This window comes from Strix uralensis, chromosome 2, assembly GCF_047716275.1.
Source record: "Strix uralensis isolate ZFMK-TIS-50842 chromosome 2, bStrUra1, whole genome shotgun sequence".
Taxonomy (NCBI): Eukaryota; Metazoa; Chordata; class Aves; order Strigiformes; family Strigidae; genus Strix; species Strix uralensis.
The window spans coordinates 58,491,801-58,508,647 of NC_133973.1; the positions used below are offsets into that span (position 1 = coordinate 58,491,801).

The window sequence follows — 16,847 nt, forward strand, 5'->3', positions numbered from 1 at the left end:
AGGATCTTTATTACTAAAAACTTATTTCTTAAAATACAGTATAAATACATGCACATACTTAGAGAGAATGTGTTTGTATGCATGTGTGTGTGTGTATAAATGTATTGTTTGTGATGACAGTCCCTACTTTATCAGTTATCTGGAAGTCATGTCTGTTCCTACTGGTGAATACCATGCAGATGGACCCTGAAAGACATATAAGTTTGTGGAACATATTTGTCAGTTTATTGCCAAAGTGTTTCATCAGTGTTAATAGGCACTATACTGTGGCCAAATGTAATGTGTGATTTTTCAGAAATGACAAGTTTGTTTGACGTATTGGCAAGCTAATAGGAATACTTGATGGCCTCACCCTTGCTCCTGTAATTTGTTTTGAAATTATATTTGTCACATGAAGTGCTTCTCTGTGTTGATCAGTTTAATAAAAATAAGAATAAATGATATGAAGTGCCTTGGTACTTTAAGAGACATACAGAAAAGAATATATAAGCAATACATGAATTACCCCAGCAAAATGTGTGCAGCTATAAATGCCATTAAATCAACTCTTCTGGCCTTTGAGGGAAGAGAAGTATTTCAGCTAATACAGTCTTGGAACCTATACAAATTGCCTGAAATAACATTCTTAAAAGGTTTATTAAACCTATTAAGGTTTAAGTTTTAAATTGCAGTGTGTTGAGATAGTCCTGACAGAAGAGACTGTTGGTAAATATTGGTATTAGTCTATGTAAATAGTCTATCTAAAATGGATAGACTGTTGGTAAATTGTTTATCCATTGAAATGTCATTTGAAGTAAAAGCAACAGTTTTGCATTACCCATAGGAAAGAACAAATAATAGTCAAATGGCTTCTAAAAATGTTTGAATGATTATGTTTTAAGATATTTGAATATTTGAATTTTTATATTTTTAGTTGAAGATGTATAATACATATTTACAGAAATATTTAAAACCCAAGGGTTTTGCGGTGATTTTTTTTCTTCTTTTATATTGAAGTACTTGCCTCAGCTTTTTTCCCCAAAACGTATACTTTTGTGGTATATAGGTTTAAAGACAATTCTATTTTTGTAGCAGTGATCAATCTGCAAAGAAAAAATATTGCTAATAATTTTTATGACAGAAGTCAATACACTATGATCAATGTATTTATTCTCTGGGTATCAATATTATGATTTTTCTTTTTTTAAGTCTTTAAAAACAGCATTACAGGTGATTTAAGAAGTAACTTTTTTGTCACCATTTGTAATTCATAAGCATGCATTTATTTGCTTCATTTACTGAAGAGCACTATATATTTCTTCCTAACAGGAAAAACTGCTGTAACTAAAATGACATCATGCTGCCTCCTATGGGGGAATTCTGAAGCCTTCTTAAAAATACGACACAGTGGTAAGTACTAAAGTATGTTCAAACCAATTCTATTTTCTGTAAAAATATATGTAATAGAAATGAGAGGAGGTCTCTGTTGCTGGTGTTCTTAAATGTGTTTGAAATACATCCAGTTAAAATGCTTGTTTGCCATGTGTTCATACAATGAGACATGGAATACAATCCGTTCTAAACATTAGTGCTGTTTATGTGCTTCTTCATGATAAGCATGAATTTTTATTATTTTTCAGTTCTGTAAATATTGACTGATACCACTAAATTTGTAGTTAAAAGACATGGGATTAAACCTGGCTACTGTGGCACTGCTACTCATTGAGGTTTGGGGTTTCCAGGCCACACTGTACCAGACAGAGCTGACAATCTGCAGTTTGCAAAACGAGGTTGGGTTCCAAAGTTCTTATGGGGCTGTATAAATAAAGGGGCTTGGTTGCTGTTTCATATTGTTATCATAAAGATGTAACTTTTCCTCTCATTTTATTAGCAAAATGTGAGATAATATACTTTAATATATACTGTATACACACACACAGAGGTATGTGTATATTTGTGTGTATATATACACACATATATAAACATTCTTATGATATCAGTATGAAATATGTGACAACAGTTTAGTTTAGAAATCTATGCATAGAATATATCCTATTTATAAAATACCTTAGATTAATCTAATTACCATTCTTTCATGCTGTGCCTGACACATTGATTAATGAGAAGGGAAAGACATGTACAAATGACCAGAAGAGTTTCTTTGATGCATAGTTCTTCCTTCTCACTTTATATGATCTATGAACTTTGAAGCAGATGGGACTTCTTCTGTAATCATTGTGCTAGCTGCAGTACAATGACGTTTCAATTTAGTGTTATCATTGGGTCCTAAATTCAAGGAGAAGGAATAGTAATATATCTGATGTGATAATAAAGTTGTGAATAAGCAATAATTCAAAGTATGACAGGTTAGTTATGAGATCCGAGGGTACCATTATGTGAAGTGTAAAAATCAGACAAAGAAAATAACAGCTTTGAAAACTCCTGTGATTTTTGCATCACTGAACCATGTTTATTCCAATTTGTAGCAATTTAAATGTGATTGAATAAAAAACACTTTATGAACAGGAGCCTGTTTAATAGTTTAGTATCCATGCTGATCATGATCATAGCTGAACTCTTACTGGTTGCTGTAGTGAATATTACACATATGAATACTATACATAGGATTCAATTACTTACTCTCCTCAGAGAACTCATTACATTTTTCATTAAAAAGGCAAGGAAATGATACAAGGAATACAAGGCTGATAATAGAAAGAATACAAAGCTGAAGTCAAAGTCAAAATAATCACTTCATTTCTTTGGAACTAACAATTTGTGGTAGATTTACATTGTCTTGCACTAGAATTAGCTACAGCCATGTTCCAAGAAGGGAGAGGTCTCATTTGAAGACCTATCATAGCACACTGAGATAAACCACAGAGTCTGGGGAGAGGAGTCTGAGGGGGAAACAGAGGGATGGTGTGATTTTAGTTCTCACTTTTTTCTCAGCATTTTGTTTGTTTTTCTTCATAACGCACAGAGGGAAAGTCAGGGAGAATGAGAAGAAAGGGAAGCAAATAACATTAAAACAGAAGAGTGAGATAGAGTATATTGATGTCTGGCTTTTAACTCCCACTGCAAGTTAGTGGACATCAGAAGCTAGTTGTGCCTTTTGAAAACTTCCTTGTTCATGTGAAGTGATAATTGGACAACACATAAAAAACCCAGGAGAGTAGAAAATGAAGTTGTAAATCTGCATCAAACTTATTTCAGCTTCTCTGCTTGCTAATTTTCTGAAGTGTATGTAGCCACAAACATAAATGTTGAACTGCCAGCCCCAAGGTACTTAAAAAATACACAACAGAAATATGGCAATATATGTTATGGAATTTTAAAATTTGTCTAGAAAAAAGGTTATATTCTTAGAGAAGTTTTTCAAAAGATAAATTGAAATGGATCTGAAGGATTTCAGGAACATGTACAACCCAAGCCAAACTAACTCTGAAGATGTATTTGCAGCAGGCAATAGGGATCTATTTGGATGAACAGAAAAACTGAGAGTGGTGTGTATAATTATCAGTGTTGGTTCAAAATAATAACTAAATACGGTAGCGAGGACAGATTGTAACTGAGTTTTGCTGTATTATACTCCTATATTTAAGAGAAATGCAGAAAGAAATCCCCACACCTTGATCGTGTTTACTTTTTGCTTGCTATGATTCTCATCCAGAACTCCAGCTACAATTCTTCAACATACACCAATGATCTTTTTCAAGAGAAAACTGCAATTTATGTTTACAGTATGCAAAAAGTGCTTGCTGGCAATGCACAATATAGTAATAAAAATGAAAGCAAACAAATGGCCCATGCTTTGTCCTCAGATTTTGATCTTGCATCACAGGTGTAAGCTAGTTTAAATGGTGGGATTTTGTTCTAAAATCCCAACCTGACAGCTTGAGTGTGCAGATGGAGCCCTGTGGTAGTCCATGGGGTGCTGTGTAGTTTCTTTGATGTAGCCACATACTGTCAGATTCTTGATCATGTTCTCAGACTCTGATCAAGCCTTCTGTCTTGTATCATTCATGATAACAAATGTGAAGGAATAATAAACCCTTCATATTAGAAGGCAGGAATAAATCGTTCCAGCTCTAGTCTTGGGAGTTTTAGGAAATGGAATAGCTCTTAATTCACTGAGGAAAATCAGGGCACAATATAACTCTCATTCTTTTAGAGCTGTCAGCTCTCCTCAGCCTACTTTTCAGCTCTCAGGATTCAGTGTTGTTGATAAGAATCTTTGCTTTGCCTCCTCTTGTTAGGGTTTATGGCTATAAATGGAAGTGCGCTCAGCTGAGCAGTCCAACCTCTGGTTAAGCAGTGCCTTCAACTCTTATTTCTAGTTTTCTTTTTGTGTTCTCACTGTATCTTGCACTCTTCGATGGAAGCAAAATACTCCCCACATTTTTTCTGCCTTTGTAAAGTATTAGCATAATTTTAGCATGGTAATCCATCAATTAAGTAGGCTCCCAAGACCTATACTATGATATAGAGGCTGTGCTGACATTGTGTATAGTGTACACTCTTCCCACCAATTCTCTTAATTTTGAAACAGAAAGAGGGAAAGAACTCAATTTTAAGTTCTTCCTTCTATAAAGATAGCAGGTGTGTTTTCCATACTGAAACATAATTCATAAGCAGGAGCAACTAATGAAGTTATCAGCTGAACATCCCAGAACTGATGGTCTGTTAATGAATTGAGGCTGATACTCAACATTTCAGTATGTTTCCAAATTGGAAACTGCATTTTCAAGAATTCAGGTAGTGTAAATTGAGTTGATCACCTGCTGGCTGGGAATTTAACCAGTCCGTCTAGATGTTGTTGCAGGATGTTCGACATCTTTCTATGCATCTATAAATTTGTGTCCAGGGAGAGTATTCTGAAATCCTAACTGTGACTCAGTTGATCTAGAAAAAATAAAGTTGCATCAGCTGCTTTGCTCTGAGATGTTACTGGTAAATCTAACTTTAGCAAATTCATTACATCACTGATATTGTGGTGTGTTTGCCCTTAAAGGTAGAGACCTATAAATACTGGAATCAATATATTCAGATTCTTCAATGAATATAAAAGATTCCTAACTTCCATTTGAATTAGAAGTGATGTATCCATTCTTTATTGCAAAATTTAGTTACGTGTTTTAGTATGACTGACGTAAAGTACTTAAATGTAGGTAAACTCTGATGATGTCTATCAATATGTGGATTTCTGAAGAACCCAAGTGAGAAATGGAAATACGAAGCATTTGCAAATATTGTTCGGATTTGAAGTAACAGCCACCCAAACTTCTGAGATTGTTAAATTTACTTTCAGATGGCAATGTAACTGAATAATTTTATCACTTTTACCTAAAAAACTAAAGGTTTTCCAGACATAGTTTAACAGGTTTTTAGTGATTTTTTTGTTGTTGTTGTTAAAGTACAATTTCAGTGGTGAGGTTCACTGGAAAATAAAAGTATGAGTCATAATTGTCTTAAATCTTTAAGAAGCATAAACTATTCTTATCTAAGTAACAATTCCATAAATACAATTGATTTTGCAGAAAATTAATTTGAACATCACATTACATAATGCATTGTACAACAGTAACAAAGAATTGTTAAAACTGTGTAATGTTTTGTAGACTGGATGGCTGACAGGACTGCATCATGAGTAAGCAAGTGAAAGCAAAATAGAAAATAATCACACTGTGTTTTACATAGGCAGCTTATTTGATTGATTAGAGGTGTTTTTAAAAGTTGAGTCATGTTCAGTTCAAAAAAATGGAGTGCAGATTTTATTACTGTATGCAATGCTTGAACTTGAAAATGTTTTATCACTGTGACTCATAATTTAAATCTACTGTACTGAACATGTAGAGGTGTTATATCAATTTCTACAGGGAACTTATAACTCTTAAAAAAAAAAGAGTTCACAAAACCTCGTTGTTGTTTTTTTCTAAGAACAACAGTAAAGCTTTTAACATAAGGTTCCAGCATAAATAAATTACATGTAAGCAGTTGTCCTCATCCCATCAGGGTTCAAAACACACTGCATCTTCATTATTAACCACAAGACTCTGATATGTTATGTTTGTTTTGTTTGGACAACTCAGTAATATGGCAAGGGAAGACCATCTATGTCTTTTGCAAAATATACCTTTACCTTCCCAGTAGCCATTCAGCAGTTACCTTCCTCAGTATTTATAGAAAAGAAATAGCTCTGTGTAACAGCAAAATCTTGTATCCTCCTGGAGTCCCCATTACTTACCTTGAGCTCTGCACACTGCAGTTTAAGTTGCTTTTAGAAACAACTGACAGAAGATGATCTCTGGGATCATCAACTCGAGTTTCTAAAAGAGGAGACAACCATATCATGTAATCCTTTTTGTACAGGTTATGATGTAGGTTAATGAAACCAAGGGTTACGTTGGTTACTTGTGGAAACCAGTAATACGTAGTGTCCCTCAAGGGTCCACACTGGGACAATACTATTAAATATCTTCATCAATGACATAGACGGTGTGGATGAGTATACCCTCACCAAGTCTGTGGATGACACAAAAATGAGCGGTACTATTGCTTCATGTGAGGGAAGGGATGCCATCCAGGGGGACCTTGACAGGCTTGAGAAGTGGGTCCATGAGAACCTCATGAGGTTCAACAAGGCCAAGTGAAAGGTCCTGCACATGGGTCAGGTCAATGCCCAATATCAGTACAGGCTGGGTGATGAATGGATTGAGAGCATCCCTGCATAGAAGGATTTGTGGGTACTGGTGGATGAAAAACTGATTATGAGCCCAGAAAGCCAACCGTATCCCAGGCTGCATAAAAAGAAGCCTGTCCAGCAGGTTGAGGGATATGGTTCTCCCTCCCTACTCCACTCTTGTGAGACCTGACCTGGAGTACTGCCTTCAGCTTTGGGGCCTCCAACATAAGAAGGACATGGGCCTGCTCAAGCATGTCCAGAGGAGGGCCATGAAGATGATCAGGGGGCTGGAGCACCTCCCTTGTAAGGAAAGGCTGAGAGAGTTGGGGTTGTTCAGTCTAGAGAAGAGAAGGCTCCACTGAGACCTTACTGTACCCTTTCAATATATAAAGGAGGCTTATGAGAAATGTGGAGAGAGGCTTTTTATCAGGGCATGTAGTGACAGGGAAGGGGGCAATTATTTTAAACTGGAAGAGGGTAGATTTAGATTAGATATAAGGAATAAATTCTTTACTGTGAGGGTGGTGAGGCACTGGAACAGGTTGCCCAGAGAAGTTGTGGATGCCCCATCATTGGATGTGTTCGAGGCCAGGTTGGACGGGGCTTTGAGCAACCTGGTCTGGTGGAAGATATCCCTGCCCATGGCAGAGGGGTTGGAACTAGATGATTTTTGAAGTCCCTTCCAACACAAACTATTCTGTGATTCTGTGATTTGTCAGTTGAATATCATACAGTGATTATGCATGCTTATAAAACATGCAAGAGTATTAAAGTAAATGGCCTAGGATACACATAACTGATTAGTTTTAACACACATATAGCACTATAGTTATAGTTATAGGCAGCTCAGCATCAGAACTGCAATTTGGGGATAAAATAGTTGTAAAATCAGTAATGATAGAATTGCAATGTTATTTTAATTTTTTTCTGAATTTTTAAAAAAATTATATAAAGCTGAACCATGTTTGACGAGTGCTTTCATTGTGGCTATTTTCAGCTAATTTCATGGATGTGTGCGCTAGCCATGTTGCAAGGTTGTTCATCAAACAACAAATCAGGTGAATTAAGGGGTCTCGTTCTTTGAGAGAGATTTGGGTTCTTAAAAGCAGGCTTCTAACACAGTTTTAGGAGTAAAATTTCCAGCACCACTCCAGACAGCCTGGATATCCCATAAGTTCTATGTCATACCTGCTAGCTCTACGTAGAAGAGTTTCATACTCAAATTTATGCACCTATATTGCCACGTTCTGGATATGTTTCTATATTGCATTGACTAAAATTTCTAGATCCCTACTGATTTGCTAGACACCTAGCTCACCGGTAGACTATTTAGCAAGAAAAATAGGTGTCTACTGTCTAGAACTGAAAATTGCCCCTAGTTTTTGATCTGAGGACAAACACGTGTGACATCCTGGACATCTGGGCAGGTACAGAAGCATATTTTTGTATGTCTAGAGAAAAAGTGTGGTTTCAGTGAGCTTTTCAGGTGCTTAGAATATTTACTGGGATTTTGAGTGTTACATCTAAAAGTTTGCCTGGAAATTACTATGACACTGGACCTCAGAGAGCATTAGAATGCAAAAGAGAGAGTGTCTGTGAGTTTATGCACTTCTGAGGGTGACTAGTAAGTCATGTGCAGAATATTTGGATACCATTATGAAGAGAAATATTGTGTTCGATACCCAGGATTTTTTGGATTTTACCTCATCCCTCTGGAAGTGCATCTCACGGGAAGCAGAGGACTGAAGAGGTCTTCAGAGATCTTCTTAGTCTTCTAGGTGAAGAGAATGCTGGCAAAATGAGACACAGTTGTTCCATACTGCTATGAATGAATTTGGGTACACTGGTGTTGCAGAGAAGGCTGGAGGAGAGCAAAAGAGTCTGGGTCTTGTTTTTGAGAAGCTGATTGAGTACTTCATTTGATTAAGTACCTTTAAAAATCCTAGTGTTTCATAGCTTGGGGAAACAATATAGCATAGTGTCCAAAGAAGGACAAAGAAGCTACTGAAGGATCTAGAGCACGACTCTTATGAGGAACGGCTGAGGGAACTGGGGTTATTTAGCCTGGAGAAAAGGAGGCTCAGGGGAGACCTCATCACTGTCTACAACTACCTGAAAGGAGGCTGTAGCAAATGGGTGTTAGGTTTATGGTTGGATTTGATGATCTTAAAGGCCTTTTCCAACCTAAATGATTCTATGATTCTATAGTTCTTTAATGACGAAAAATACTGATTTATTTCTATTATGTGCCAAATGCAAGTAATCCACCACAATTATGCTAATCACTGCCCTGAAAACAAATTGATACAGCTGTTGAGTGAGTAGGGAAGATGATGGCATATTTCTTTCTTTTTCAAAAGAAAAAACATAAAATGCTTTTGACAGCAGGAAGCCAAACTGCTTGTAGGAATGGCTTAGAACTGAAAATCATTATTTGATTCTGAAGGTAAATGTGTTTCTATGTGTGAATATAAAATACATTTAGCTTTAATTGCATGCCAATTTAGACCCAGGTATCTAGTATTGTACACTTTACAGCAGTATTTTGTTTTGATTTTCTATAGATGTGCAAAAAATAAATAGATACAGCATTTCTCTATTGAATCTTAAGTATGGAAGCTGAAAGTATCTAAAATATTCTTTCTACAATGTTCATCATGAAAAAACTCAGTTTCTTTCATATATACTGCTTTGCATTCCATTCTTCTTTCCCGAGAAAAAAGCCAAAGAAAGGAAACACAACACAACTATGGTAATACCGTTATCCACTACTTGAAAAAAAAATCAGAATTATTTGTGCGTAGGTGGAACTTCTCAGGACAAGTAAAATTCCGATTCTGTCTGTTTTCCAGCATTATATCCTCTAGTTCTGAACAGGTATGAACTAATACTATTCTATTTTTCACCTGGTTGCAGCTGCGTTGATAGTGATGGAGATTTGCCCATCTGCAGTCACAGCATGAACATGGATTTAAAGCTTACACAACTATTCACAGAATGTTAGCAAAACCAGCTTAAATTTTTATGTTTTAATACGACTTTAGCAAATAACTGACAAAATTTGGTGCTTGGTTATAATCTTAAAAATCTGCATTTTTGTTGGTGTTAGAAACTAATAATCTGCAACCAAATAGCTATTAAAATTTTACTTTGGCTCTCCACGGTGGAAACAAAGCTCTTTTATCTGGAACTAAATCATTTAATTCTAATGTAGTTTGCAGTTAGTGGAGTTAACTGTACTGAAAAATTATGTTGCTTCTATCATTTGAGGCTTCATGCTTTGCTTTAAAGGTACGTAGGTGATATTTCCTATGCTATGTCATATCACTGTGACTGTTATGGGTACACATATGTCATTAATTTGGTTCATAAAGATGAGATGCAAATCCTTGAAAATTATCTATGAGCAATCTAACTGTTACACTGAGTTGCAGTCTACTATTACTTAAATAATGTTACCAAAATAGGATGTTAGACAGAAAGACATGTATTTGGATTGCTTGTAGACAGCCTTTAAGATTAATATCTTTTGCATGTAAAGTTATAGTGCAAGAGTTCTTGCAAAGAGCATAACTTTGTCTTAATTACAAAATATTACTAAAGTGTTTCAATAATCTGAATTCCTTTCTTTCATTGTAGCTATTTCTAATTTAATAATATTTTTCAATGTTAAATACACAAAGCTTTGTGTAAAGCTCTAAAAACTAACTCTTTTTCCATTTTTCATGCACCTCTCCAAAAAAGATACACTTACACATTGAATGACCTGAAATGTAAATCCAAAAAAAGGATGGAATGAGCTCCCACATATAACACATTAGTAGGCAAATGAAGCACACCTACTTTGTAATGAGTGGTATAACAGAAAATAACTTCTACTATAGCTAATTTCCAATTAAAGTTGCCAGTTAATTTTAACTGTGTAGAAAACCAGTTGCACCATCTTTGGAGATTATTAATTCAAGGAATAAAAAAGAGGGGGGGGGGGGGGATTTAGGCAAAAGTTATCTCCATGTCCATGTTTGCTTTTCTGAACCTCATCTGAGTGCTATCCAAATTCATGTAATAGCATTCCTGTCCTTTTACACTGGGTTGCTTTTTGCAAGGTGAGTGCATGCACATCATTGCCAAAATTCTTTGGGGAAGTTATCTGTACATATGAAACTCACGGTATTCTGATCCAAGTACTTTGGTTCTGTTGATTTTAGAGAATTAAAAAAAAGCCAAACCAAACCTCAAATTCAAGACTTTTGACAGAATTATGAAGATCTATTAGGATAATTATTAAAATTGGGAAACCTACAACAAAACTTCTGAAGAAATATTTCTATTCTGCAGTGCATGCTAATTAAAATCATATCACAGCACAAACTGATCATAAACTAACTTTAATTTAGCTATAATTTGGTTTTCAAAAGATGTATTTAAAATTTCTATGTCATTTTGCTTTGAAAATCATGCTAACATCGGAGAATTATAATTATTTTATTTTTAATTTGAATGATAGTTTATTGGCTTGTTTCAATGACATTTTATTTTAAGAAATATCTGAATTCTTGTAAGAAGATAACATGTATTCAAAACATCGATTGGAAGTCTATTGTTTGTTGGCAAAAATATTCATGTGAATATTGTTTTTAGTGATGATGATATGCCAGTTGTGAGTGGAAAAAACTATTTATTGCATATCTTTTCAATATATTAACTTTGAAAGAAAATAGCTTATCTGGGTAACCGTGTTAAATACTGAATTTTTTTTTTTGTCTGAACATCAGGAAATACTTTTTTATTGTGAGGGTGACTAAACACTGGCACACGTTGCCCAGAGATGTTGTGGAGCCTCCCTCCTTGGAAATACTCAAAAGCTGTTTAGGCATTGTCATGGGCAACAATCTTTAGGTGTCCCTGCTGGAGCGGCAAGCTTGGACCAGATGACCTCCAGAGGTCTCTTTCAACTTCAACCAGTCTATGAACCTGTAATTTTCATTTAAAAGATACTCAGTTTTTCTTCCCATGGATTTAAAATAACAGTATGTCCCTTTCACTTTCATTACCTGGAAATATCAAAAAGGAGGGAAAAGCAAACAAACAAAAAGTTATATTACAAGTTTGTATAATGATGATCAGTCCCTTGAAAAGTTGGGGGATGGATAATAAGAGACTGAGAGCCTCTATTGTTACTACAGTTCTGTTTAAAGGAAGGTGGTTGCAAGAAATATACTTTATTTGGCCAAATGAAATGGAAGTAAATATTTTAAAGGCTACTGAAATAATTTTTATTTCAGATTTTGTATTAAGTATTAGTGAAATATAACTGATCGAGAATAGTGTGAGGCTACAATACAAAGTTCAATCAATGGCAGAACTAGAATCTGTTTTTCATACACTTAGAAACCATCACAACTGAAAACAAAAGTGAAAACAGTGAAGTAATAAGCTACATAAGAGTACAAGAAATTCAGATCTGCTATTTTCAGCATAAACTATAAATTAATTTGAAAGTAGAATTCATTAAAGAACATGTATCTGAAAGACAAAGCTTTGGTGATAGTGCAGAAACTAAGTAAACTGAGTTAATTAATTTACAAAGGAAGAGTTTTCAACAGATGAGGTTGACAAAGAAAATTAATGTATTAGAATTTCCACTATGGAAACTGGAGCTGGGACAGAGCAATCACAGCAGTAACATTAAAAGATCACTGTCTTGGCAGCTTCATTGTCTTTAAGAGTGTGGACATTTCAGTGCCTTTAAATATTAGCATAGTATTAGTACAACAGGGATCTGAGCTTGTTAACTTTTAAATATTACCACAGTATGTTATGAGTTAATTTTTTTAAAAAAAGTTAGCGTTATCCAAGCTTTTGTGCTTCTTATGATGTTCTGGACTGAAGCATAAAACTTTTTTTTTTCCAAATGACCTGTAGTTAAAAACAAATTTGGGTTCATATGATGCAGAGGGGTTTTTTTTGTGAAAAATCATCTTATGGAGAATTTAATTTAAATCCTTAGCTGGACAATTTTTACCTATGGTTGTTTATGGTTTTGCATTTGAAATGTAGAGGCAGGAAATCAGCAAAATCAGAAAAAATGAAGTAACTTGGAGTTTCTGGTAGTGCAAACCTTTTTGTTTGCAATATGAAATATGTAATTGATACTGTCAGAAGATGACAACAGCACTTACAGTTCTTAGTGTTAGCAGTGTAGATCTGATGTCTAGAAATACAACTATCTTGGTGCAAGACTTTAGGAAAGATAATTGTTACAAATATGCTGAAACTGTTAATAAGATTTCAATATGCCAGGAAATCAGAGCCAGAGAAATAATGACTCAGGACTCCTGGATGGTTATCTTCCTTGCATATGGGAAACAATATTAAATTCCAAAAAGTAGGTGGTTAGCAACTTGCCAAGGTGATAGTTATCGGGGCAGGCTTCAATGATAGTAGCAGCTGTCTAAACAAATGCAAAAAGGATGTTTGATTTTCTTCTAGGAATTAGTAAAAATACTGCTGATAAAACATACGTGAACTTTCCCACCACTTCAAAAATAAATAATTATATATGGCAGCAAGCAAGGCCTTTAGATGATGGATCTTTCTCTCTCATGCCAAAGAAAGCATTATGGAAGGAATTGTTTTGAACACTAAAAGTGTAAGTAAGTCAGATCCAACAGGAATTAGGTAGAATCATCTTTTCCTCTGTCAAAGGGATTTAATCGACTGCCCTGACCTCCCTCTGTTCTATTAATTGACTGCATTAGTTTGTGGTAGATATTTTTGGTTGGTATTATGTTTTATCAGTGAGATTTCTTAAGATGATATAATAGAAGCACACAGGAAGCTGTAACTCCTGCCATGTGACAAGGTATATTTTTTTTTCAATCCTGACCTAAATCAGTTGACTGAGGGCAGGAAAAAATAGATCTGTTCTTCCTAGTTAACTTGGCAGCTGCAAATTGTCTCCTGTTCTATTTTTTCTGCAATATCATCCCATATGGATATGAGAAAAGAAAAAAAAAGGGAAAAAACCCCTAGAAATCCTTTACAAAATAAATGAAATAAATTCCCTCTGCAAAATTTGACATTGAATTGATGGGCATATATTTTTCTCTATATATCTTATGTGTAAAGAGACAAAGGGAAGATAGAAACAAATGACTAGAGAGAATAAAAGATCCATAGGAAAGAATTATGATTTGGAGAAAAGAACAAGCTAGCTGTGTTCACTCTGTGAGAAAGATTTGAGAATTAGACAGGGGACCAAGAAGACCATGAGCAAAAGAGGAAAAGGATGGAAGATACTTTTATAAGAGGACACATTTTCAAGCAGGGGAGAACAAGAACAAGACAAGCCTTGGAAACGTAATGATGCATAATGTTTCTCTTCATTATGAAAGGTGCTAGTGTATTTGCTTTCCTTCTCCTGTTCTCTTTTTCAACTGTGATCAGAAATTTATACCATGTATGAATCTACACTGCAGTTAGTGTGAGTATTGCTGTATGGTTTGTGTTACATGGTAAAAGAAATATGTGAAAAATCATGAGATTAATTTCTCTGTTTGCAGTTTTTAAAGTGCCCATGTAGTTTTGCAGTCCTGTGAAAACAGCTAGAGTGTGCTAAATAATGCAGTAATAATAGCGTTGCATGGGTCCTGTTAGAAAGTAATTCATAAATAGTACTCATTGCATCAAAGAAGTCACGGGAAATGTGTTTTGTCAGGTTGAGAGATAATCATAAATTTCTAACATAATACTGTTTCTCCACAAACCTATCCGTTCTATGTTACTGAAGACTAATGTTAGGTGTAGACAGTGCAAATGGATAAACTTGTTCACTGAGATATGATTTTGCTTTAAGGAAGATACTATGCAGCAGACTTTTCAAAATAAAACAATAATATTAATAATAATAATTGGAGGATAAGAGGAATTGAATGGTAGGCAAGAAAATACACGAAGTTTAGTCTAATATCTGTATATTGAATTTCTTGCTAATGGATGCTGCACCTTCAGCAAAGCTAATGAGAGAACAGACAAAAAATATTAGAAACTCCTAGCAGACTATGCTCTTTGTGAGTTTAGTCATAAGGACTTGGTTTCATGTATGAAGCTAACAGGAAAGTTATAAGTTTGTTAACTTTGTGTATCATGGTTATAGAGATAATTCTGTATATATTGGTAAGAGGTGAGAGAAAGAATCATCTTGCTGTACTTCAGCTGTCGGACAGTTAGCTGTCTAATCGAGGCTAATGACTTGGGCTTCTTAAACATAATCGTCAGGATGTTTTCATGGTGGTTAGTTTCAACTAATATTTAATGTCAGATACCTATGTTACAGTAGGAATTGCTGCCTGAAGTGTACGCTTCAGGTTTAGACAGAATATCTAACTTTTTCACACAAAGTTAGTGAGACGAATATGAGCTTCAGTAATGTGTCCAAAGTAGAGGAGGTACCTTTTCATTGTGCTAGGCAAAGATGGAAATTTCCAATTATGGGAGTGGGAAGAGTGAGCAGGAGGAGAAATGACAATTTCTACATTTGCTGTTGGCTTTCCTTTTCTACTTGGGTATCAGTTCTACATACTACAAAGCAAATACAATATATTATGTTAGAGTTCTGAAAAGCCTTTGATGCAAGAAAATATAATTAACTAAATGTGAGATGGCTTTGAAGTTACGCATGTAGGAGAATGATAGGGGCTGTCATGCAGATAATTTTGAGATTTTTTTTTTTTTATCTAAAAGAAAAGCATTCACTTAGTAATTTTGAGATTTCTTTTGGAATTGTTAAAAGACCATGAAAGATCATTTGATTTTTATCATTTGGGGAGGGTGAGGTTGGAAAGGGAGGACCTTTTTAACTGAATAGAAAATTACATACAAAACATCTGATTTTTATACCCTTTTCTTTTGCCATCCCAGCCTAGCTTTCTGTTCTCTTCCTGCTGCACTTTTTGGCAACACGTAGATAAAGTTGAAAAAATAGTGATTAAAAACCACAACCCAAACCTCAAGTAACTAATATTGAGACATCCTTTTAAGCTTGTGTGTATGGAATTATTCTTTGTACTATATCTTCTTTCTACTTTGTGTAACAATTTTAGAATTTGCATTTCCAAAGGAATGGAATTTCAGAAGTCTGTTTCTTAGGTTTCTATATTTTGTTATTGGATTTTGCTTAATATTTACTCTGCTTTTATTGTTGTTTTACAAATTAATCCCACTTTAGCTGTTGTTGTTGTGTACATCCCTTCATATTACAGGTTTGTCAACGTATGTGATGTAAGATGACAGCCATACTTCATTAATTTTCTGGAGGATCATAACCTCTATTTTTTTCCTCATTTTATGTATTTAAGCAAAAAATGTACACTACATAAAAGCAGGCAGTCAGCCTTGATTTCAGGCATCCATCAGTGGGGAGGAAAAGTATGTCTGATTCTGCCCATGAGGCAATGTCTCTTAGTAAATAAAATGGTCCAGGTCCTGTTCTCTGTCCCTGAGGCCACATAGCATATTACAGCTTGCATCTTGTTATGGAGGCTCTCAAATAAACAAATGACCACCAAAAGTTAAAAATTTATTGTCAACACAATTAACTAGCCCTCCACAACTATTCAATTACAGGTTCAAATGTCTGTGAGAGGAGAACAGAACAACTTCCTTGGGTTTAACAACAACCCAAAACACAAAGCACCACTCCTTAGGGTTTAACAACAACCTAAAACGCTCTAACACTCACCTAACAAGTGAGGGCTCTCAACCTCGAGGAACTTCTCAGGGCAGTGTCCTGACCCAAGTCACCTCAAGGAGTTTCCTTGGGTGGCACCCTGACCCAAGGGAGGAGTCCTTAACCACAGCATGCTATGCCAGGAGACAAGCTCAAAATGACATCTCCAGAGGACTCCTTTTATACCCAGGCCGAATCTGACCTGTAGTCAATAGCAGCTCCCCTTGGCCAAAGGCCCCAGCTACAGTGAAGCCCTATTTTCATTGAGCAGGTGCACCTGCCACACATCTCTATAGTGAAAATCTTTCTGAAAAAGAAAAAATAAAAATAAAAATAAAAAGAAAAAGAAAAAGAAAAGATTTGCCTTAATTGTACTATCTGTTGAGGAGAACCTCTGGCCTCTCCTGTTCCTTGGTCATGCCTGTGCATTGACTGGAAGGTATGAATACTGTG

The 16,847-nt window shown here is 35.3% G+C and overlaps 1 protein-coding gene across 4 annotated transcripts in view; it reads left to right on the forward strand.

The window, feature by feature from the left end:
• NLGN4X (neuroligin 4 X-linked) overlaps nucleotides 1–16,847 on the forward strand; it is a 195,392-nt gene that overhangs the window by 30,657 nt on the left and 147,888 nt on the right. For all 4 annotated transcript variants that reach the window (XM_074858877.1, XM_074858879.1, XM_074858880.1 and 1 more), the window contains one exon: nucleotides 1,309–1,389. The gene's annotated coding sequence lies outside the window, so the exon portion shown is untranslated. The remainder of the gene's footprint in view (nucleotides 1–1,308; nucleotides 1,390–16,847) is intronic.